Source organism: Balaenoptera musculus, chromosome 12 (assembly GCF_009873245.2).
Source record: "Balaenoptera musculus isolate JJ_BM4_2016_0621 chromosome 12, mBalMus1.pri.v3, whole genome shotgun sequence".
Lineage (NCBI taxonomy): Eukaryota > Metazoa > Chordata > Mammalia > Artiodactyla > Balaenopteridae > Balaenoptera > Balaenoptera musculus.
In genome coordinates, this window is record NC_045796.1 from 68,587,687 (window position 1) to 68,613,368 (window position 25,682).

General features: G+C 44.4%; 1 protein-coding gene across 4 annotated transcripts in view; it reads right to left on the minus strand.

Moving 5' to 3' along the window:
* ANKRD6 (ankyrin repeat domain 6) overlaps window positions 1-25,682 on the minus strand; it is a 203,472-nt gene that overhangs the window by 138,584 nt on the left and 39,206 nt on the right. Inside the window, exon 1 of one of the 4 annotated variants that reach the window (XM_036871717.1) lies at window positions 17,272-17,402. The exons of the other annotated variants lie outside the window; for them this stretch is intronic. The gene's annotated coding sequence lies outside the window, so the exon portion shown is untranslated. Of the gene's footprint in view, window positions 1-17,271; window positions 17,403-25,682 lie in introns of those variants that run through there. 4 annotated transcript variants of the gene reach the window in all.

Genomic DNA, 25,682 nt, shown 5'->3' on the forward strand with positions numbered 1-25,682 from the left:
CAAATCCCTGACCTGTTTCCTGTGTGTGTCAGGACTGTCCTGCAAGACGAGAAGCCCCTCAATAACAATAATAGCAGCTGGCCTTTACTGAGGACCCGCCACATGCCAGGACCCTGTATGCATCTCATTTAACCTCACAACCACTCCATCAGGTGGATATTACTCAAGAGGTCCAGAATGTGACCACTTTGCCTCGTTTTCCTACCACCATCCTGGTCCAGGCCTCCATCCCATCTCACCTGTACGCTGCACAGCCTCTTGCCTGGTCTTTCTGTTCCAGCCCTTCCCCTCCCCTCACGACTGTTCCTCATCACAACTGCCAAGGTGATGAAACCTTAAGTCAGATCGTGTCACTCTTCTACGTTTTCAAACCCCCTTCCCCCAGCCCCGAACATGGCTTCCCATATGGCCCAGAATAAAAGCGCAGGTCTGTGCAAAGTCCTCTGGGATCTGCTCCCCCTTTCCTCTCTGGTCGCATTCTCCAGTCCCCTGGCCCACTCTACCCCACTCTATACTGGCCTCCCTGCTACTCTTCCAACATACCAGGTACCCCCTGCCCCAGGACCTTTGCACTGTTGTTCCTCTATATAGTATGTAAATGGCCCTCCCCCTCAGCCCCTACGGGTGTTTGCACAAATGTTACCTTATTGGTGATGCCTTCTCTGACTACCTTGCTTAAAATTACAGTCTTAGCATTTAGCACTACTTACAATATTTATTTTGTTTACTGTGTTTCGCCCTCTAGCATCACAACAGTAGGAATTGTTTTGTTCAAGGCTAGATCAGGGCTTCCCTGGTGGCGCAGTGGTTGAGAATCTGCCTGCCAATGCAGGGGACACGGGTTTGAGCCCTGGTCCGGGAAGATCCCACATGCCGCGGAGCAACTAGGCCCGTGAGCCACAATTACTGAGCCTGCGCGTCTGGAGCCTGTGCTCCGCAACAAGAGAGGCCGCGATAGTGAGAGGCCCACGCACCGCGATGAAGAGTGGCCCCCGCTTGCTGCAACTAGAGAAAGCCCTCGCACAGAAACAAAGACCCAGCACAGCCAAAAATAAATAGTAAATTAAAAAAAAAAAAAAAAGGCTAGATCAGCCACCTAGTAGTCACGTAACAAATACTTGTTGACTTTAAATAAATAAATGAAGAATCTAAGGCATTATGTAGCTTCCCACGTCTGCAGAGGTAGTAGGGAGCAGTGCTAGGAGGCAAACTCAGGTTCCATCTGACTCAGAAGCCCACGCTCCGTACAGGGCACCCTCCTTCCATACAGGAAACCCTCCTTCCACATCCCAGGGGCTGTTAGAGACGCAGCAGGCGTAAGATAAATATGTGCGCTCATGTGAGTCTACTTTCTGTCCTCTTCTCTGCCCCGGAGAGGTGCTCCGCCTTAGACGCTGGGCCCATCCACACTGCTTCCTAAGCAGGCAGAGAACGTGACTTAGAGGCAGTGGGACCCACTTTCCTCGTCCTCCTTCCAATCCTGCCTTGAGAGCCCCAGCAGCCAGAAGGCATCAGATCCACCCACTGTTCTAACGCAAAAGGCTGGGCACTGCCTGACAGGCACTGTAGTGTAGCCCAATCACTAACGTCGGCAAGAGGGCTTCTGCGGATTACCCCAGATTCCGGCTGCGAACACCGCACGGGTCCAAGCCAAGCACTCTGCTGCCTGAGGACTGCAGAGAGTGGAAGGGCGCCTGCAGCACCAGCGGGAGGCTGGGGAGGGGGCGATGGAGGGGCTACAGCCTGGGTTAGACAGAACTAGGGCAGCAGCAGCAGAGCCTGGGCCAAGTTCCGTCAGGATCACCCCAACGGCACCCCTCCCTGTGTTGAATGCAATAAATCTTCCAGGAGGCAGACCGTTAGCTAGAGACTGGCAGGCTTTCTTGTCATACCCCACGTTGAGATCTCTGTGTTTTTAATTAAGTGAATTAATATAAATACCAGGCTTAGAACAGTACAATGTGTAGGCCACATGGTAAGGCCTACATTTCTGTAGCTATTATCCTAATGGGATTTAATTGCTATATTGACAACAGCCAAAAGCTCAAAAAAGGGTCCTGTCAGGTAAGGAATGCGAGGATTGAATCTGCATATGCTTTAAAAAGCTGTTTTTTCAAAATATTTATTTATTGGCCCAGACAGGTCTAAAAAATAAATAAGACTAGGCTGTAAGCTTGGTAGCCAGGAATCTGGATTTATTTCTTTTCATATGTCTATTGAGATGTTGAAATGGTTATTCTACCTGAGATAATTACAGTTAGATTAGTTTTATTATGGTTATGTTAATTATAAGAATGTTATGTTATTTTAAATGACTATATATGTAAACAAAAAAATTTTTTTCAAGTAAACAGGTAGTGTAAATCCCAGTTCTACTATTGTAATGATTCCCATTATTGCTGTGAAGAAATGTGGCAGACCTCACGAGAAAAAATTACAAACATCCAATCACCAGTGAGGAAATGGAATACACAGAAATTTTAGGGCAAGTGTAATTTAATGTTAACGAGAATGTAGGGGCTATAAGTAACGGTGCTAATCGTGTACAGTGGCAGCCAACTAGAACTTTCAGCCGAAAACCAATGAGGGTGAGCATCTGAGAATCTATCCTGCAAACCAGACCCATTAAATTAAAGGAGGAGAGAAAGCGGACGGGTCGGTGTGTGCTGGGGCATAATGTTGTCTGCACCACACAACTCAAGTCTACGCTTTGTTTTTTGTTGTTGTTTTGTTTTGTTTTGTTTTTTGTTTTTTTTTAAGATTGGCATTAATGTTTTATTTATTTATTTATTTATTATTTATTTATTTATTTTTTTGGCTGTGTTGGGTCTTCGTTTCTGTGCGAGGGCTTTCTCCAGTTGCGGCGAGCGGGGGCCACTCTTCATCGCGGTGCGTGGACCTCTCACTATCGCGGCCTCTCTTGTTGCGGAGCACAGGCTCCAGACGCGCAGGCTCAGTAGTTGTGGCTCACGAACCTAGTTGCTCCGCAGCATGTGGGATCTTCCCAGACCAGGGCTCGAACCCGTGTCCCCTGCATTGGCAGGCAGACTCTCAACCACTGCGCCACCAGGGAAGCCCTACGCTTTGTTTTTGAAGAGAACTTTTCTCATATTAAAGACTCAGCACCACGATGCCTTTTCAATGAAAAGGAATGCAAAAGAAGAATCTTCATTACAGCACTCGATATCAGGGAACACACAAATGCCCATTCACTCCAGTGTGAGAAACAATCTTTTTCAAGTGTCTCCAAGTGGATGTCACCCCTAAAGCCCGTCCCCAAGTCACTGAAATAAGTACTTTGCTTTGATGCAAAGATACTGCAGGATACACCGTTGACAGGCGTTTTGTTACGCTGTTTCCTTCCAGAGAGAGATGCCTGCGGCTTAGAGACCAGGGGTAAGGCCGAGCTCTGAATAAGCGGGGCCTTCTCATGGCTGGGAGTCCTGTCAAGCTCATCAAAGGAATGTGTTTCTAAAGAATGTTTAAGCTGAAGGAGTTCCGAGCAACCCCATATGGACAGGGTGTGTGCTCTCGTGCGAAGGCCTTTCCCTTTTGCACGCAGACGCAGATGGAGCCCCTCGGTTTAAGCTGTGGAGGGCAGACCCAAGAGGCGTTTTTGGCTGAAAGAAAGTTTTCGTCTGTTTTTATAAGCATGTGCTCCTTAAGGGGCAAAACACTGGAAATACGTAGGAACTAGCCTGGTGCTTCCATAAGAGAAAATGATTAGACAGGTCTACGTCTTGATGTTGTCGGTAGGATTTATGTACCCTGTAAAGAGAAGGCAACCTGGAGAAGGAGCATTCCGATCACGATGTGTCCCCCACTTGGAATGCAGCCTTGATGCTGGAGGCTTGAGGAATCAAGGAGGGCGCCATAACAGAGGTGAAAGGGAAGCCAGGCTAAACTGAAGAGAGGCGCGGATGGGAAGGGGACCTTGGGCATTCCCTCCAGGTTGTCCAAGCCAGTGTAGCCAGGGGCTTCCCTGGTGGCGCAGTGGTTAAGAATCCGCCTGCCAATGCAGGGGACACGGGTTCGCGCCCTGGTCCGGGAAGATCCCACATGCCGCGAAGCAACTAAGCCCATGCGCCACAACTACTGAGCCTGCGCTCTAGAGCCCGTGCTCCATAACAGGAGAAGCCACCGCAATGAGAAGCCCGCGCACCACAACGAAGAGTGACCTCCGCTCGCCCCAAGTAGAGAAAGCCCACGTGCAGCAACGAAGACCCAACGCAGCCAAAAATAAATAAATAAATAAAATTTAAAAATAAAAATATTAGAAGGGAAATCTGTTATCCTTATAGACAGATGTCTGAGTTAAGTATTGCAATTATATACTGCAGACCTGGTAGACACACCAGATTTATACATCACACCCTAGATTGCCACATGGAGCACCCTGAACACAGCAGGAGTGTTATATCTTAGCTAAATTACAAATTTAGCTCTTTTATCTTCTCCATTACCCAAGAACCCACGTTTTCTAAAGATATTTAACTCCTTAGCTATAGAAAAGCAGGAGATAAACATACATGCATACACTAAACTATTTACAAAAAGTAAGCGATAGAACATCTGGGATTGGCTTCAAAATAATCCAAGAGGGTGGGAGAGAAAAGCAGAGGGGGCCAGTAGATGAAACAAGATTGACTGTAAGTCCCTAATTATTGAATCTGGGAGTGAGGTACATGTGGGTGACTTGTACTAGTCTCTCTAGTTTTGAAATTGCCACAATAGAAAGTTGGGTTTTTTAAATAGCTCTGGAGCAAATACTGATACATACTTCACGGATGAACCTAAAAAAAAAAGCTGAATGAAAGTAGCCAAACACAAAAAAACAAATACTATATGATTCTGTTTATACGGAATGTTTAGAAAAGGCAAATGTATAGAGGCAGAAAGAAGACCGATGGTTGCCTGGAGCTAGAAGCAGGGGTTAGAACTGATTGCAAATGGGCACAAGCTAACGATAAGGAGTGATTGAAAATGTTCTAAAACTGCACTGTGGTGATGGCTGTACAACTGTAGAAATTTACTAAAATATATATGGATGTGTTATGGTATGTGAGTTATACCTCAATAAAGCTATTTTAAAAATAGCTCCAAAGACAGGGAGAAAGAGAGATGCATCCACTGTTACTTGTTAGTACTACACTTAGGAAGATAAGGCTTGCAGGAGTGATTAAAAAAAAAAAAAAAGAATTTTGACAAAAGAACACTTTTCAAGGATTTCACTAATGTCATAGAAAAGCAGCGTCTAGTCATACATACCATTTCTCGTAGCCTTCCTACAAATCTGAAAATGAGAAATAGACAAAGGAAAAAAAGCAAACAAGGTCTGGGCAGTGAGTCCAGTGTTTCTGCAGCGCAGGAATTTACTAGACAAGGAGGAGGCGATTAGAACCCTCTGTTTACAAAAGTCATAAAGCAGGAGACCAAAAAAAAAAAAAAAAAAGTATGCCAAATAAAAAACAAGCAAAATATAAATGTGGTTTAAAGGTTGTAATTCAATTTTAAATATCCTAAATTATCAGCTGGTGCCAGCAACAATTTGTTTTTGTCATTCGGGAGAATCTAATCCATTCAAAACCACTTCAGAGTAAACCCACCTAGTAAGGAAAATTAATTTGAGACTTCATTTTCTTTTGTAAAAGAAAGCATCTCTGACAAGTTAGAATTTACACCAAAACAGAATAAAGGAAGCTGCAAAGTCATCCACAGCAGGGGCATTGTGCTTGCGTGGCAGAAGCTTTGTCTGCTGCACAGTGAGAAGTAAAACAACTTTAATTTTTCATCAATATTGTCTATCAAACAATAACTGCTAGAATTTACACTTACATGTTGGGACAAACTTCTTACTTACAGACCTCATAAATTCTCAAATTCTGAAACTTAGTAAGTTTGTTGTCACTTGAAAAGCAAACAGTGGGATTTAAATATTAAATTTCCCCAGGGCACATTCCTCTAAAGGGCAAGGATGGGGAAGAGACAGATTTCCTGGGCCTGAGTGCAGATGGCACCAGGCTTCACATCACCTCTCTGCCCACATCTCCAGTTCACACACTGACTTCAGTTAGCGTCCTGAAGGCTTGTTACAAACAGGATCCTGGCTGGTGATTCACTCTGCCCTCTGACAACCCTTTATCATGCCAACAGAACCTTACCTTCTAAGTACTCTAGATAACCCCACACCCCTTCATACACAGAATTCTGTTCTGTTATTCATTCAGCCATTGCCTTCCCAAATGAAACTCCTAAGTACTTACAAAAAAACAAAACAAGGGACTTCCCCAGTGGTCCAGTGGTTAATACTCCGAGCTCCCAATGCAGCGGGCCAGGGTTCGATCCCAGGTCAGGGAACTAGATCCCACATGCCACAACTAAAAGATCCCGCATGCTGCAACGGAAGATTCCACGTGCCGCAGCTAAGATCCGGCGCAGCCAAATAAATAAATAAATATTAAAACAACAACAACCACAAAAACCCACTTGCTAATAATCCTTCTCTTTAGTGTTCCTGAGACCTGGAGAAGGATAATTCCAGAGCTTTCATTTTCGACAGGCTCAGTACGATGTCCTGAAGACCTAAGGCAGCCCCCAGTTAGCTAAGGGAGTCTGTCCCACCTTTAATGGGGGCCCTTGGGGTTGCACCCGAGCACGCACACACGCTGGTCTGGAGTGGCAGCCCCGGGTTCCAATCCTGACTCCACCATCACTAGACATGAGAACCTGGACAGGTCAAAAACTTTCTGAGCCTCAGTTTCTTCACTCCAAAAAATGGAGATAATACCTATGACTTGAAGGCGGTAAAAGGTTAAACAAGATAAAGAAAAAGTGTCCTAGAGAGCCCACAGCGCAGGGCTGGGGTGAAATAACCGTGAGCCAAATTCCATATAATTAGCATACTGGATTTCTGCAAAGCTCTAGGAGACAGTTTCAGTTTGACAAGCAAATAGCACTACTGTCTCATCCTGTAGTAGAAAAATAAGCCTGTAGAAGAGAACTGGAAAATACCGTGAAAGCAGGGCCTCCCATTCCCTGAAGCACCAGCAGGAGCTCCTTACAGAGTCGTTGAGCTGATTCCATTTATTTCCTACCTGTAAATCCCTTTATTTATTTATTACCTGTCTCCACGGCAGGAGACAGGCTGGCAACTACCTGCTCAGATGTGAGTCCAGCAACAGATCTGGACCTGGTTCTGCCCTGGTCCTCCCTAGAGGGATCAGGTCATTTTGAAGGCAGACCCCTCCTCCCCTGCTATGGAAGAGACCCTCCCACACCCTCCTCCCACAGACATCAGTCTTGAAGTTAGACCCGCCCTATCCCCACCCCCAAGCCACAGGGTTCCTGCCAAATCAGGTCCTTCAGATCCTTAGAATGACCACGGGGCTTCTTATCAGCTGCCAAATGTTTCCAGGGTGGGCCCCAAACCAGCAATCAATTTCCTCTTCCCACATGGTGATTTATCTAAAATTCTCTCTGATGTCACAGTGAGTTTCCTAACATCAGCCCTCCTGGGTTGAGTCCAAACAATAACATTCAGGGAGGGGCAGGTGCTGCTTTCTAAGGCGTGGGGCAGGGGTGGGGGGAGACTTGGGGAGCAGAGTGACCTGTAAACTGGTTCTGCTAAAGAGGACGGCATGCCCACACTGCTAGGGCGTCTGGAGAGGCAAGAGAGATTGATTGCAGGAGACGAGAGAGAACTCTGCAAGGAGCCGCTTTTCCAATTAGGCAGCTGCAGCATGTAGCTCTCCAGAAGTTCCCCCATCGGCATAAGTTCTGTTGTTGATATAGTTTGGGTTGGCTTTTATGGTCTTTCTGAGTCTGGAAAATACTGCTTAGGAGAATTGTGACAAAGACCCTCTCCTAGCCAAACTCACATTGGCCCCCATCCGTGCCGGGCCTGCAGAGCCCAGTTTTAGCGAGAATCCCGCTAAGTCAGTTTAGTACCCTTAATACCTCCCACTCTTAATACCTGATCACCCTCAATATCTGATCAAATTCCTCATCCCCCACCATCTGGCCTTCAGCAAGAATCCTGTTTGTTTAGCAAGAATTCTTCCTACCCTTGAGGTCTCCTGTTAGTAATTTTCCCTCCACCCCTCCAACCTGCTCCTTGGCTATAAATCCCCACCTGTACTTGTCATATTCGGGGCTGAGCCCGATCTCTCTCCCCTACAGCAGTAGTCGACACCTGTCACGATATTCCTGAATAAAGTCGTCCTTACCATTTTAACATGTGTCATAATAATCCTTCCTTTAACAATGGTTAGTGGGTTGAACGGTGGCCCCCCAAAAGTTACGTCCATGCCCTAAGACTGGGAACCTGTGAGTATGACCTTACATGGCAAAAGAGTGGATATTACTTTTGGGGGCCCTGAATGCAATCACATGTAACCTTATAAGAGAGAGGCAGAGGGAGTTTTGGGACACAGACATACAGAGACACAAAGAGGAACCAGTGATGTGACGACAGAAGCAAAGACTGGAGTGATGTGGCCTCAAGCCAAGAAATATCTTCATCCCCAGTAGCTGCAAGAGTCAAGAACAGAATCTGCCCTAGAGCCTCTGGAGGGAGCCTGCCCAGCCCCCACCTGGATGCTGGACTCCTGGCTTCCAGGGCTGTGAGAGAGTAAATTTCTGTTGTTTTATGCCACCCGGTTTGTAGTAATTGGTTACGGCAGCCTCAGGAAACTAATAAGGGCATAGAAGTGTGTCTTAGTCCATCTGGGCTGCTATAACAAAATACCACAGACTAGGGAGCTTATAAAGAACAGAAATGGCTCACAATTCTGGAGGCTGGGAAGTCCAGGATCAAGGTGCCAGCCGATTCAGTGTCTGGTGAGGGCTTGCTTTCTGTTTCACAGATGGTGCCTTTTCACTGTGTCCTCACATGGTGGGACGGATAAGGGCACTCTCTGGGGCCTCTTTCACAAGGGCACTAATTCCATTCATGAGGGCTCCATCCTCCCGCCCTAATCACCTCCCAAAGGCCCCGCCTCCAAAGACTATCACATTGGACATTCGGTTTCCTCATATGAATTTTGGGGGGGACACAAACCATAGCAAAGCGGGGAGTGGATTTTGCAGCCAGCTAAAGTACTAAGGAGCAATATATTCAAACCTACCATTTGACATTTTTATAATAAGCTTGAATTATTTTTGTAATAAAAACTGATCATTAAAGCCATAAAACATGAGAGTGCGTAAAATTTGGGGGATGGGGAAAGTGAACATAGAAGGAGATATCGTGCCCGTCAGACAGACAGCTGAGGAGACACAAGACCTTTAGCTGCTATGTCTCATCCCGAAGAAATAAAATTTAGTTTGACCCCAAAATGTACTCACAGCTAAATTCTCTCTCACTAAAGAAAACAAACAGGTATCAAAGGGTCTAGTTCTAGAAGAAGGAGCATGATGTGGGGAGGGTCTGTTCTAGAACCTGAACTCCTGCATCCCTGAAAGGAGCAGGGACTAGTTTCACATTGAGGAACATGATTTTCTTCATCTGGTTTAAAGATGCTCACTACACATCACAGGAGTGAGTCAACGTTAATTGATAATTTCAAGGAGATAAAAATGCCATAAAAATGTATCTTTTCAGGAAAACACAGTGAGAAATACAAGTTCAAGAATAAGACGAGGCGAGTGACTAAAGCGGCCCTTTGGTGGGGGGGCTGCCCTCTCCAGTGGGCAGTGGCCAGAGGGCAGAGAGTGTTTGCGCTTTCCACATGTCTACACGAGAGTGGAGCCAGCCAAGGAACAAACAGACCTCACCCTGTATTCTTCGCCTGGTCACCCGGCGTTAGGAGCCACTACCTGAGAGGCAGTACAATGAACCATCAAATAATCCTTTATAAACAGGGCATCACTCAAACCACCACAAAGGCCAGGAGTCAGATACCAGCTTTGCAGCCCTCTCTCCTGTTACTCCCTTTCACAAAATCCCTGCTGCGGCCACACGGCCCGCTCTCTCCCTACGCAGGGCTTTGGCTCCCCCACCCTGTACTCTCTCCAGAAACACCCTCCCTCCTGTAGTCCCTGCCTATGGAAACCCAGGCTTAGTTTGCCAGGGCTGCCATAACAGACTGCCACAAAGTTGGTGACTTAAAACAGCTGCAATTCATTCTCTCAAGGGTCTGGAGGCCTGCGCTCCCTCTGGAAGCTCTGGGCAGGATCCCTTCCACGCCTCCTCCAGCTGCGGCGTTCCTCAACCCTTTTTCCAAATTAGGGAACGTTCACAGGCTCCAGGGATTTAGGGAATGGACGTAGATTTTGGGGGCCAGCATTCAGTCCACTGTGCAGGCCAAGCCGAGCTATCACCACTCATCAGAAGCCTTCCCTGGTCTAGTTTTCTGAACCTGAGGGTCGATTTTCTGTCCTCTCACAGGTGTACCTGCAGCTTCTCCTCAGCTGTGTTCATTGAAACCAGCCAGCCCGTGCTTTTCCAAAGCGGCGCGTCCCAGGGAGAGCGTTCCCCCCGGGTGAGGAGGGAATTACGTGTCCTCATCACTGCGGCCACCGCACTGTGTCACGATAACCTTTTGTGCCCGTCTCCCCTACCCGAGCATCTCGAGGGCGGGGTCCATGTCTTCCTCACCTTTGTACCCCCTGCCCCTCCTCACAGTACCTATAAACAACAGGTGCTTAACTGACAATTGATACTTGTCAAACAAAAGAATGAACATATCTGTATCCCATGAGATGTATTGTGTATATTGCTACTCATCAGGAGGTACCTGTGCGCTACACAATGCCTGGTGGGGAAGATAAATATTTACAGGGTTCTCACCCATTCAACCGACAGTCTCTGTCAGTAACTCCCGTGAGGCTGATTTAATGACCCAGGAATGGGCTGATAACCACAGCTTGAAAAACATTGACCCAGGTGACCACTAAGATCTTTTTCTATCTCTAAATTCTATCATAACCAACAACTGGAAAAACAAACTGGTGTGCAATCGAATTGTGGTGATCTGACCAAGCAGAAAGCTACAGTTAAGGAAAAATGCCTAAATATGTGCAAGGTGCTTGGAAGGCACTGGACAAAATAAAATGTGAACCTTGGGTGGCATACTTTAGTCATGTCTGCAGACAATACGTTTGTTAAATGAGAACACAAGCCCACTGTGTTCAACGGGGTTCTATTGTTATACAGGCCACGTAATCCCTGAGTGGCAAGTGATTCTAAGAGCTCTGGTCACTTTTGGTGGGTCCCCTCATCCCTCATCCTTCATCATTTGGATCAGTTCTCTCACCTCTAAGCCCTACTCAAGTCCACCCCAAGACACCAGGTCTTCGTAAAGTTCTCATGAAAATATTTAAAGAGCGCCACACTTTCAAAGAGCTTTCAAAATGCCATTAGATTCAGAAACTTCCAGAGACCTGCAGCCCCCTCTGTTCTTTCCCACAGTCCTCCAGGCACCCCAGCCCCCTGCTGTAGCCCTCCCCTTGCTCTCAGTGGCTGTCCAAATCCCCACTAAATGTTATCTGACGCAATCTTAAGGTATTCTCTTTCCTCAAAGATATTTTTATTTTGAGCTGGGAAACCAAAAAGCTTATAAGATTGAAAAGGATGAACTTCTAAAAATAAAATTTTAGGCACAAGGGAATGAGGAGACATCTTTAGGAAAATCCTTTCTGCACCCCTTCAAAACACACCAACCGGGGAGCCAGCTCTCTACCTACTTGACAGTGAGCCAGCCCTGACTACAGATATATCAATCCACGGGCAGCTGGCGTCCTTAATAATGAACAACTTCCTTCTGTTCTATCAAGAGCAGAGACAAAGACATGATTCACGGGCACTCAAATTGAATTATTGTCTTTGTTTAAACCTTCCCTCTCAGACGGAGCTGTCAGCTAAAGCAGAGAGTCCAGGGAAGGATGAACGCTCTCAAAAGCAAAGCTGTTCAAGTTCCCAGGCAGCCAGCACATGGGCTCCGCCTTCACTGCCTGCCCAGCACCGTGGCCCTGAGACCCGCCAAAGGTGATGCCCAGGGCACGGACAGCCTGCGGGGCTCGGCATCTAGAGGAAGGCAACGGGCTTCCACCGTGATAAAGGCCCCACTAAAGTTATCCAACACACCACCTCTGCAACAGAACTTCCAAACTGCAGGTCATGCAGGCCTATTTGTGGGTCATGAAAATAAGTTAGTGGGTCATAAGCAGCATTTTAAAGAATGAAACAGAACTGGAAATAGAGTGTGCTGCATGTATTTTGGGAAACAACTGTTTCACTTGTATGTGTTTATATGTGTAGGTACATAGCCAGTCACTACGTAAAATATATTTCTTCTAACAGGTCACAGTCAAAAGTCTGAAAGGCACTATTCTTGAGCAAAAGTGAATCAAGTATCCAATCTAAAGAAATAATAAAAATATAACTTGGCCTTCCTTTCTGGAATGCCAATAATTATCAAAAGTACCTTGGCCAGTGTCTGCAAACTGAGTCAGCCTTTCCCGAGCACAGTTCTGGGGTTTTAAGAAGTATTTTCAGAGGCCTGAAAATTCTTGATGAGAATTTTCACATTTTGTGCTCCTAATATAACCGAGCAGGACCCTATGGGGCCTCCCCGGGACAGACCCCTCCGCCATATCCTCTGCTGTAGCTCCTCTCTCAAGTACCCAGATAATAGTATCTGATGCACACTTCCGGAGTTGTTTTACAGATGATAAAACCACCACCAAATGGAAGAAATTAACTACTTGATGATCATGAGCCCCAAGACCTATGTACAGGGCGCCTAAGGGTAATGTGAACCACCCAGTTACCTCAACATCAACCCATCAGAGAATTCTGCACGAGCTGATCACATACATACCCTGCAATCCCGGCTCCCTCACCTGGCTTTTAAAACCGCTTTGCTGAAACCCTTCGGGGAGCTCAGGGTATTTTGAGCCTGAGCCCTCCCCTTCCCACCCGCCACACCCAGCTGTCCTTGCTCGGGCCTGCAATAAACCTTTCTCTGCTCTAAACTCCGACATTTTGGTTTGTTTGGCCTCACTGTGCATCGGGCACACGAACTTGCGTTTGGTAACACTAATGCGAATCTATACTGAATATATTAGGAATCATCTGGATGTCTCCCTCATAACCGTGTTGCGTCATATGGTTTAAATGTTCACGTTTGCATTCGTGTTTATCATCAAATGCAGGTGGCTGGATGGCTGAGATCAACAGAGAAGAAGCCTTCATCTAGCAATGCTGCACTGATACATGCGAAGGCCAGGCCAGGTCACGGCATGCCGTGCAGGGGGTTCTCGGTCACCTGAGGGTGGGAGAACTGAGTTATCACCGAGCAACTCGTAGGACAGGACTGCTGAACAAGGAACGTGGACCACAGCTCTCACTCCCAGGTCCAGGAGCAAACACTATGAATCCCATCTTTGCAACAATTTCTTCACTGTAAATGTAAAAGTAAATGCAATGAAGTGATTTTCACATACCACAGAATAAAGAGACTAACCTAATGTTTTACAAGTTATATGGCTAATTTCACGTACATTTCCTATCCTGTTGCTGAAGATAATTTTTTTTTCTTCCAGCATGTCAAGAAGTTAAATTTGGTTGGAGGGGAAGAGAGCTTGAGGACTACACTTATGGGTTCCACATCACGTCATCCCACACCTAAACAATTCTTGATCAATGGAGAGAAGCTGGAGCACTGAAAATACCAAGTGGCAAGTGAACCACCTTTTATTTTATTTGACTGTGGCATGCTTTATTGAAGTCGTTTTGTGGCTAATTCACTTCCTTAATTACACTTGCCCCAGAGCAATATTATAGGAGTTTATATGCCCAATTATTGGAAGGGGGAGGTCCCAGAGCACACAGGATATTAGAAAGAAGCCAAGCTGAATTTTTTAATTCAATTGAGAAAAGCTGGTAGGAGTGAGTGCTGAGAAAGGAGGAAATTCAGCAACATGTATCCAAAGCCTCTAACCGTTGTTTGCTCTCTGATCCAGGAATTCCACTTTTAGGAACTGATATGAAAAGTAGTAACTCTACAGGTCAGAAAGGATACAGTTGCAAGAACACCAGGGGAGGGGTTAGCAGAGACGGTACAGTCAATGATGACAAGATGATGCTGTCTCACAGATACTGAGTGTTTACCTTTTGCAAGGCTCTATTCTAAGCACTCAACATCTATCTCCTCATTTAATTCTCAAAGCAGACCAGTGCAGTGGGTATTACTGCTCTCCCCATTTTACAGAAGAGCAGATGGAGACACACAGCAGTTAAATAACTTGCCCAGCTAATGAGAGGCAAGGCTGACGTATGGACCCAGAGTCCGGCTCTAGGGTCTCTGCTCTTTGGCATTGTCCTCTCAATGGATCACCAGGAGGCATGTAATATCTATGTGATAAGACACATGTTCGTGCGACAGTGTGAAGTGAACAGAGCAGGTTACAAAACATCATATACTGTAACCCCATGTTTGTAAAATTTTAAAGACCAGCAGGATATATATCAAAATGCAGTAATTACTGGTATTTTTATGTATTTGAATTTTCTTTAATTAAATAAAATTATTATTTTTAATTGAAAACAACACATCAATTGACAAATATGTTCCAGGTAATCTTACATGTGAGCTATTAAGATTGGATACGTGTACAGCATCACAGACAATTTCTGGTGAGGATTAGTCACTCACCTTTCTATTGCTTTCTACACGAAGATAAGCCTGAGAGAAGCTTTCTTGTGGGACTTTAACAGCACTTGACTGTCAAATAAAAATTTTAATCACACCAAACTATCTAAGAACTCAGACTCCCCAGGAATCTTTATTCCAGCCCGAATCCCTTTCTGCCTCATCAAGGCCTCTGGCCTGGCCTGTGACAACCTGCAGGCGGGAGGATCTGCAGACGGCACCTGCCGCCACGGTGACCCCTTCCCAACAGAGGTGACAGTGCCCAACAGCGGGGCAGTGCACTGAGACAGCTGTCCAGGCCCTGGAGGCCAGGCCTGTGGCCACAATAAACCCTCTTCTTCCCTTTAAGGACAGGAGGACATGAAGGACAATCCAAAGCCAACCAAAACACCCAGGCCCAGCTCCCGACCTGCGTTTGAACAGTCTCGGTATTCTTCTGTGCTTAGAGCAGGGAACTCCCACAGCAGTGAAGCTCTGAATTGGAGCTGCCATGGCACGAGTGTCCTGACCCAGCACGACTGGGTCTGACTTCAATCCCAGCAGCACAGCATTTAACGCCAGATGGGAGATACAGACACTAAGTGTAACAGTTCAACATCATTCTGGATGCTTTCAACGCTCCGCTTGTGAACTTGAGAGAAACAGAGCTGAAAGAACCTCAGGGACCGTCGGGTTCACTGTTTCTCAGCGTGGGAGCCATTGGCATTTGGAGTGGACCAATTCTTCCCTGGACCGGGTGGCATTGCAGGATTTTAGTATCCGGGGTCCTCAACCATTGGTGCCCCCATACACCACGACAATTTGAAATGTTCCCCCTCAACATTTCCAAGGGCCCCTGTAAGGACATTGTCACCCCTGGTCGAGAACCACTGATCTGGTCCATCACTGAGGGCAGAGAAGTTAGTCAATTGCCCAAGGCCCCCTAAGTAGCTAGAGCCGAATCCCATGTCTCGTAACACTTAGTTTTGTGTTCTTTTCATTGTACCAAACTCCCCTAATTATGCTCATTAGAGCATGAGACACTTAAATATTAAGAATAGACTTCACACTTACTGATAGGATTTATGGTTTCTAGATCTAAGCCTGATTGCGTGAACTGTTTTTTCAATCTCGTTATGGGTATTCTGGTATAGAAGCATAATTCTATTACTATAATTACTCTAAGAGGGCAAAAAAAGTGTCTGAACTAACAACCACCTATCAATATTCAAGTCCTCAGGATGCATTGTGTACAGAACTCATATTTCAAAGAATATCTGTACCAGAGAGAGAGAGAGAAAGAGATCTGGAAACATTTACATTTTATTAAAAAAATGTTTTCCTTCAAAGCACCATCTCTGCAAGCAGTCAGGGAAGTGAGTCCTACGTGGGCTAACTTTTACCAAATAAAACCTGTCAGTTGAGATTTTTTAAAATCAAGATTCTCTAACTCAACCTAGCACTCATTATGAATGTGAAATCTAAGTTTATATTTTCAATAACTTCTTGCTAGTTCTTAAAGGACTTGTAACAAAATCAGTCCAAAGCATGACACTGTCAACTGAAAGAATGCACAGTGTGAGAGCTGTGAATCCCATTGTACTGGGGGACTTGCTGAGGACAAAAGCCCGGGAGACAGCATCTCAGCTATCTCTAAGGAACAGCTCTGAAGGGTGCGGGAGGTGAACGCATATATGATTTGGCAAAGGGTGTACATGCAACCCAGCACACATCTCGGTAGAAGGCTGCTGTTAAGTCACAAGGAGCAGATGTTCCCCTTAATGATTTTAGTGCTTTTCTAGGTATGAGAGGATGCAAGAAATTAGGTTCATACAATTTTCTCCTGAAAATATCTAACTCTCTGAAGGCCTGTTCCGCCGGTTTTTCCCAGAGCACGGAGTGCCTCACTCCTGATCTCTGTCCTGAACTCCTTTCAGAGGGTATTAAAGGTCAGCGACAGCCGTGGCTGATGACCTAGTCCTTGTAGAGCTGGACGGCAAGTGACATTCTTTAGTTGGCACATATAAATTTTATAATTCACATGTTAAATTTAGGACACTATAGCTACACAAACTTTTCCCCTGAAATTTCAGAGAGAGAGAGAAAAAAAACAAACTCAGCACCTCCAGTCTCTAGTGGTGGTTTATTCATATAATTCTTCTAATGGTGTATAATTTTTCCTTCACTTCTCTAATTTGTAGAGCACATTGTGATACTCCTTTTATGAGTCACACAATTTACCATCCCTACAAGAACAAGGAGGGAGGACGGAAGGGAAGGGAGGTAGAGACTGAGAGAGGGAAAGGGGGTAGGGGGGTGCCCGAGGGACTACAGAAACACAAAGCCGAAAATAATGCTACAGAAATTTCAGGTAAAATTCAAAAAGTACTTTGAAACTCATCTGGCATCAAATCTTGTCTAGGCACATACAGGTGGGCAAATGCGATTGTTTCTTTTCTTGCACCAAATCAAATTAATCGTCACTTAATAGTATTCTTTTTCATTTCAAAAACCTTCACAGAGTCTCTGTCGACATCCAAAGGGACCACTCCCCCTGCATGTGGCTCGGAGAAATTTCCAGTCCACAGTTACCATCCCAAACAGAACAGTTTTACAGCAGAGCTGATTCAGGACTTACCTCTGCAGCCTCACAGGGTAAATAAAGCCGGCAGCCGTTCAGGGCTGGGCTTTGTGCGGTTGGAGGGATGGCGGGAGGGTCTGCGGGGATCCGCCTCAGGCCCCTCTGACATTTACATGTCAATAGTCAAACCAAAGCTCCTTCGACCCCGACCGGGCCCCTCCGTGCAGCCAGGCCCTGGGTTTGGTCCTTCTCTCTCTCCATGGAGCCTTGAAGCCACTGGCTGCCAGCAGGCATTTGGCAAACTCCTTATGACGGATTTGTCACCCTCTTCGGAGCCCTGAGCCTAGGTAAATACATCACAGGCTTTTCAAATTATCTGAGGACGCCAAGCTGGGAGGAGAGATGAGTGCTTTAGATAAGACCGACAGAATCAGAATTCCAAAAGAGGTCTGTCTGGCTTGAAAAAAAATGAGCTGAAAGGAAAAAAACAGTTCAGAGAAACAGAGGTTCCATCATTCACTTAGGCTCAAAGGTAACTGCTCTGGGGTTTTAGTTTGCTTACAAGTCGATATGAGACAATGGAGAGACTTGGGTGCCAGAAACAAGTGAACAAACGTAACAATTTTAGGATTCATTATAAGAAGACAGCACTAAGGACGAGAGCGGACGGGGAGGACTAGATGGTCCACATTACTATTCTACAAAGAAGAGTGGGTACCCAGGAGGGCAGAAATCCTGAGAATCTTCTCCTACGAGGAAGAAATGACTTGGGCAGGGTCGGGGTGGGGAATGGCCATCCTCAGTACAGGAAGGGCACTCACAGTAGATTTATTCTGGGGGCTCCAGACGGCAGCAGAAAGGGCTGATGAATTTTCTAACAATGAAAAGCTCTGGCTGTCGAGAGTCAGCGCCAAGGCTGCTTTCCCGCAGGGCCCTTGGAGCCCCGCCCCCTGTACGAGAGGTGCTGGCAGAGGCTCCTTCCAAGGCTCGCCTGGTGGCCAGCTGCCTTCAGGGACACTGCCTTAGCATCTGATGTGAGAAGACCACCTCGAGTACGGGTTCTCAGGATCTTTCGAGAGCTGGAAACAGGATGACGATGAAATAAAAATATGGATTTAAAAAGTGGCATAATCTGTGTAATGTACAAAGATTGATTTGTCTTGGAATGAAGCCACTCTTAAGATGCTCAAAAACAGTCCAAGCATTAGTCATTTCTGAAATTACAAAATGTAGATCCATGACCCATTTGTTATGGTTTGAAAATGGCAAGGTTGGCTCCCTGGATCCCATTTCCTTACATTTCCTTTTCCTTCCTCTCTCCATTTCTCAAAAAGCTGCTGATATAATTTGGGTCACTTACAGCACTTACATTTACAAAGTGTTTTACGGTCAATTGAATCTTATGAATATTTCATAGGGCAGAATCTCTCTGCTACCTTAGAACTTAGAAGCAGAGGAAAGGAGGGAGTTCTAGGGAATGCCTTCAGAAAGTGTCTGCAGGGACTGAGCAGATCTCCGATTGTTTCCACCTTGAGAAGAGCAATGGTAAAAAAATCCTTCCTCCCCAGGGAAGCTTATCTCTCTGCCTACGTTGTGAAAGAATCATGAGAATTGCTTTGACCCACATTGCCCCCTGGCACTGTTCTGGGTACAAAGCAGACTCAGATGAGACTTCACCAAGCCGCCTCATATAGTAGAGACACCACCACCAGCACCAGCACATCACCTAACGACATTCTTATAAAACAGCTCTCAAAGTTCTTACTTCTCTAAAGTCAGCAGAGAAAATGCACAAGATATGTGTAGACAAAATTTTGGTAATTATTGACAAATTACCCTCTAGATAGATTTCAACTCCCACCCACATCTACAGAAGTGCCATTTTCCTACACGTCTACCAACATGAACATAATCAGGTCTGTATGTTATGTTTCGCTTTACCTTTGAGAACTTGATAGGGGAAAAAAAATCTCATTTTTGTTTACTCTGTATTTCACTTATTGTTAGTGAGGTGAAGCATCATTATATTTTTTAAACGCTAGGGAGAAAATTTGGAGAAACATGTCCTAAATTGTAGACCATGGTTGCTCATCTTTGTGGGATAGGAATATAGGAGACTCACACTTGCCACATATGTGCTTCTGTAGTGTTTAAACTATGCATAACTTTGCTTTTTTTCCCCCGATTTCAAAAGTAAAGTTGTTTTTTTTTTATTAATTTATTTTTATTTATTTATGGCTGTGTTGGGTCTTCGTTTCTGTGCAAGGGCTTTCTCTAGTTGTGGCAAGCGGGGCCACTCTTCATCGCGGTGCGCGGGGCCTCTCACTATCGCGGCCTCTCTTGTTGCGGAGCACAGGCTCCAGACGCGCAGGCTCAGTAATTGTGGCTCACGGGACCAGTTGCTCGGCGGCATGTGGGATCTTCCCAGACCAGGGCTCAAACTTGTGTTCCCTGCATTGGCAGGCAGATTCTCAACTACTGCGCCACCAGGGAAGCCCCAAGTTTTTAAAGTAACTAGTGAGTGGGTCATTTTCAAAAAAATTATATCAATGGTTATTCAGCATCAATTAATTATGCAAGGCACCCTTTGGGGTAGAGAATACAAAACTAATGAAGATGAGTCCTTGTTCCTTGATGCTCACTATCTGGTCGAGTGAATAACATGTACTCACACTCACTTTTAAAATGAAGGAAACAATACGAAGCTTGCTAACAAACTCTTCTCTCACTGAGGCAGGACACCATCACTCCTGACCCAGCTCCTTCATGCACCCATATGCCCAGCATGTCACCGTGATTGTGGGGTTTTTGTTACTGTTACATTAGATATGCTGCCAACATTTACAGTCTAGCAGAATGCAGAGGACATGAGTCTTTTTGAGAGAATCTCGGAATAGAACAGAAATAGCCAATTTGGAAGGCTGATCTTTTGGGATAGTTAGATTTCAGACAGACAATGACCTAAGAGAGTATAAACAGAGACCAATGCACACATCTGCTGGTGAGAAACCAGCACAGAAACTGTGTGGGCAAGTCTGTGATGGTACAATGCCCTTTAAGCAGGTATTTCTCAGAGGAAAAGAAGAATCTAAGGAGGAGGGGGGTCTTGCATCCCAAGTGATACAAACCTCACTTTACTCCCCTGGAAAGGTTCAGTCTTCAAAAGAGGGAAGTACTGAACTGTTTCAACACACCCCAAAGGATATAAAAAACTATAATAAATCAAATTGATTTGTTAATAAATTTCACTTGATTATTAATGGGAATATAAATCAGTATAATTCTGAAAAATAATTTGACTGTTTTGATACTCTAATTCTATTTCTAGGACTCTATCACTAAGGAAATAATTCTTCTTTTTTTTTTTTTGGCCACGCCATGCCACATGCGGGATCTTCCCCAACCAGGGATTGAACCTGTCCCCCATGCATTGGGAGTGTGGAGTCTTAACCACTGGACTGCCAGGGAAGTCCCAGGAAATAATTTTAATTATGGAAAAAGCTTTATGCAGAAAGATGTACATGACAGAGATTGGTTCAAGATGGCGGAATAGAAGGACGTGTGCTCACTCCCTCTTGCAACAACACCAGAATCACAACTAACTGCTGAACGATCATCGACAGGTAGACACTGGAACTCACCAAAACAGATACCCCACATCCAAAGACAAAGGAGAAGCCACAATGAGACGGTAGGAAGGGCGCAATCACAAAAAAATCAAATCCCATAACGGCTGGGTGGGTGACTCACAAACTGGAGAACACTTATACCACAGAAGTCCATCCACTGGAGTGAAGGTTCTGAGCCCCATGTCAGGCTTCCCAACCAGGGGGTCCAGCAACGGGAGGAGGGCTTCCTAGAGAATCAGACTTTGAAGGCTAGTGGAATTTGACTGCAGGACTTTGACAGGACTGGGGGAAACAGAGACTCCACTCTTGGAGGGCACACACAAAGTAGTGTGCACATCAGGACCCAGGGGGAAGGAGAGTGACCCCATAGGAGACTGAACCAGACCTACCTGCCAGTGTTGGAGGGTCTCCTGCAGAGGCGGGGGGTGGCTGTGTCTCACCGTGAGGACAAGGACACTGGCAGCAGAAGTTCTGGGAAGTACTCCTTGGCGTGGGCCCTCCCAGAGTCTGCCATTAGCCCCACCAAAGAGCCGGGTAGGCTCCAGTGTTGGGTCGCCTCAGGCTAAACACCAACAGGGAGGGAATCCAGCCCCACTCATCAGCAGACAAGTGGATTAAAGTTTTACTGAGCTCTGCACACCAGAGCAACACCCAGCTCTACCCACCACCAGTCCCTCCCATCAGGAAGCTTGAACAACCCTCTTAGATAGCCTCATCCACCAGAGGGCAGACAGCAGAAGCAAGAAGAACTACGATTCTGCAGCCTGTGGAACAAAAACCACATTCACAGAAAGATAGACAAAATGAAAAGGCAGAGGACTTTGTACCAGATGAAGGAACAAGATAAAACCTCAGAAAAACAACTAAATGAAATGGAGATAGGCAACCTTCCAGAAAAAGAATTCAGAATAATGATAGTGAAGATGATCCAGGACATCAGAAAAAGAATGGAGGCAAAGATCTAGAAGATGCAAGAAAAGTTTAACAAAGACCTAGAAGAATTAAAGAACAAACACCTAGAAGAATTAAAGAACAAACAAACAGAGATGAACAATACAATAACTGAAATGAAAAATACACTAGAAGGAATCAATAGCAGAATAACTGAGGCAGAAAAACAGATAAGTGACCTGGAAGACAGAAAGGTGGAATTCACTGCCACAGAACAGAATAAAGAAAAAACAATGAAAAGAAACGAAGACAGCCTAAGAGACCTCTGGGACAACATTAAACGCAACAACATTCGCATTATAGGGGTCCCAGAAGGAGAAGAGAGAGATAAAGGACCCGAGAAAATATTTGAAGAGATTATAGTCGAAAACTTCCCTAACATGGGAAAGGAAATAGCCATCCAAGTCCAGGAAGTGTAGAGAGTCCCATACAGGATAAACCCAAAGAGAAACACACTGAGACACACAGTAATCAAATTGACAAAAATTAAAGATGAAGAATTGTTCAAAGCAACAAGGGAAAAACGACAAATAACATTCAAGGGAACTCCCATAAGGTTAACAGCTGATTTCTCAGCAGAAACTCTACAGGCCAGAAGGGAGTGGCATGATATATTTAAAGTGATGAAAGGGAAGAACCTACAACCAAGATTACTCTACCCGGCAAGGATTTCATTCAGATTCAATGGAGAAATCAAAAGCTTTACAGACAAGCAAAAGCTAAGAGAATTCAGCCACCAAACCAGCTCTACAACAAATGCTAAAGGAACTTCTCTAAGTGGGAAACCCAAGAGAAGAAACGGACCTACAAAAAGATGTACATGACAGCGTTATTTATAGTAGCAAAACTGGAAACAGCATCAGGGAGACTGTCATCCAATAAAAGAGGATGATTCAATAAACCAGGAAACCTCCACCTGCTAGAAAATTACACTGCCCTAAAAATGATGTTTCAAGCTTCACATTCTTGTCTCAGTAATGCATTACTGGGAATCTATCCTAAAGAAATAATTGAAAAATACAGGAAAGTGAAAACACCCTAATATCCCACAATAGAAATGTTAAGTAAGCTCCTATTAGTTCTTCCAAACTCAGCTCAAGTGGTACTTCTCCTGGGAAGTCTGCCCTCACCCCTGGCCCAGCTCTGGGCTCCCATGATGCCCTGAGCACCACCCATCATAGCATGACCCCAGGGTTCTATTCCTGTGTGCCAATCTAAGCACCTTAAGGTCAGGGAACTTGACTTTGTTGATTTAGTACTCCCAACCCAGCACAGTGCCTGGCACAAAGTAAATATGCACCTAGACGTCTATATTATATAAGACTACATAATCAGTGTATTCGTTTGTTAGGGCTGCCATAACCAAATACCACAAGCTGGGTGACCTAAACAATAGTCACAATTTATTGTCTCACAATTCTGGAGGTCACAAGTCTGGAATAAAGGTGTCAGCAGGATTGGTTCCTTCTGAGAGCTATGAGGGAAGAATCCACTCCAGGCCTCTTTCCTTGACCTGTGGATGGCCATCTTCTCTGTGTGTGTCTGTCTCCAAATTTCCTCTTTTCATAAAGATACCAGTCATACTGGACTAGGGCCCACACCAATGACTTGATTTTAACTTGACTGCCTCTATAGAGACCTTGTCTACAAATAAGGTCACTGTCTGCGGTAAAGGGAGTTAGGACTTTCACATGTGCATTTTCGGGTGACACAATTCAACCCATAACAATCAGCAAATTTGCAGATTTATGAGAGTTCCCAATAATTTAAAAACACCTGTTTTATAATGTTTAATAGAAAAAAAGAGGTATATTTATATATACAGCAAGAGCTCTTAATTTGGATTTTATTTTAGAGTCCATGACCATCCCCAAATTAAGAACCATTGATGATACAAGATCTCAGATTTTTTTTAAAGAAAAAAAAATGTGAAGGTAATAAACCAAAATATTAATGGTTTATGCCTCAGGGTGATAGTATGGATGTTTGGGATTGTTTCCCAATTTCCTGTAATAATTTCAAATTACTACTATAGCCAGAAAAAAATTTCACTTTTTTTAAAAAGGAGAAATGATATTTTTAAAGGGTTTAGGAACTTCCCTGGCGGTCCAGTGGTTAAGAATCCACGCTTCCACTGCAGGGGCACGGGTTCGATCCCTAGTCACAGAACTAAGAGTTCACATGCCACGTGGAGCAGCCAAAAAAAATGGGGTTTACAAACATGTGAAAATGAATATGTTTTACACAAATAGTGTATTAGGGAAAGACAGGAAGAAAACACATAATACTCACAGAGTTCGTTAACAGAAGTTATAGAAAGAATTTTGTGTATGTCTTCCTAAGTTTTGTGTGTTTTCCAAATTTTTTAATAATGAACTATATTACTCTCATAACCAGAACAAGTCAATAAATCTTATTAATTAAGAACATGTAGTTTAAGTATTTGGTTGTATATTAAATATTCAATATTAAGAGCTGAGCTAACAAATTATGGTACAATGACAAAATGCAGCTTTTAAATGACCATTATGAGACATACAGATATAGGAAACAGCTTATGAGACAGTTCTCTGAAAAAAAATGTAAAATATAAAAATACACACAAATTATAACCAGTAAAATATATTCATATGCAGACAGTAATTTGCAAAAATGAATATCTATTGAGAGTAGGATTATGTATTATTTTTAAATATTCTTTAATATTACATTTTCATTTTATTTATGAAAATGTATTCTAAGTATTCTCAGAAAATGTTCTTTTCTAAGAATATCTGTAACTCATTTTACACTGCCTAAAACAGCTTTTAACCATTCCAAGAATCAACTTCTTGTCTAGAAGATGGCTGGCAAAACTTCAGGCTTGTCTGGCTCTCAACAAACAACCCACAGTATTCATCACAACTCAGTGGCTGGTTTCACCTTCACTGTTGGTGGAAGTGCACATGGACACACCCTTTCTAAAGGACAACTTGGCAGTACTTGTTAAACCTATTAATGTTCACTCCCTTTGACTGAGCATTTCCACATCTGGGACTCTGTTCCACAGAAACAATTCTACACATGTACAAAGTAAAGGTAACAAGAACGAACAACTGGTCTACCTAGGGTGGTCCTTTCTCACAGGGGACTGTGGGAAGGAGAGTTTCAGTTAGAAAGCAGTGGAGAGACCTACAATAGCTACTAAATAGAAAGGCCATGCAGCTTTGATTCACTGCCCAGTTTACTATTTCCTTTGATGTCTTTATTTCTGGCAACTAACCAGAAACAAGGGTGCTGATTCAACTCTACATGTTCCAATCATATGCATGCCGGTATAGATGCTAGGATACAGATTCAGGTGAAATAAGCATGTTTCAGATTGTTTTATTTTTAGCTCCCAGCTTCACAAACAGAATTTAGAGTATAGCAACTCTTATTTGAAAATAATCATAGAATGGGAGCCATACATGCTCTCATTTTTTCCTATTTTTGCTTAAATAGGAAATGTCCAGACCTTAGGTTTGGGCTCCTAGGGTTTGTCTTCTAAATAAATTGCGTTTCCATCCATCTATTCATGTTTACATAGAGAGTCTTGGGATTGTTGCCTTCTGACAATTTATAAATAAGACAAATTTCTCATTTTACATTGACTCCCTCAATGGTTGACTCAAAGTACAAAAATTTTGATCAGGTCAAGAATGCAGGTTAAATTAGATCTCCTCAGTGAAGGCTGTAAAGGAGGCGGAGTAAAAGCACAAATAACTTCAAGCCAAAATGAAGTTAATGAATTAGGTTTGTTTCTAGACTATATTCAATGTAACAATGTAGTGGGCAATTTTTCAGATTAAAAAAGAGAGGGACTTCCCTGGCGGTCCAGTGGTTAGGACTCCACACTTCCACTCCAGG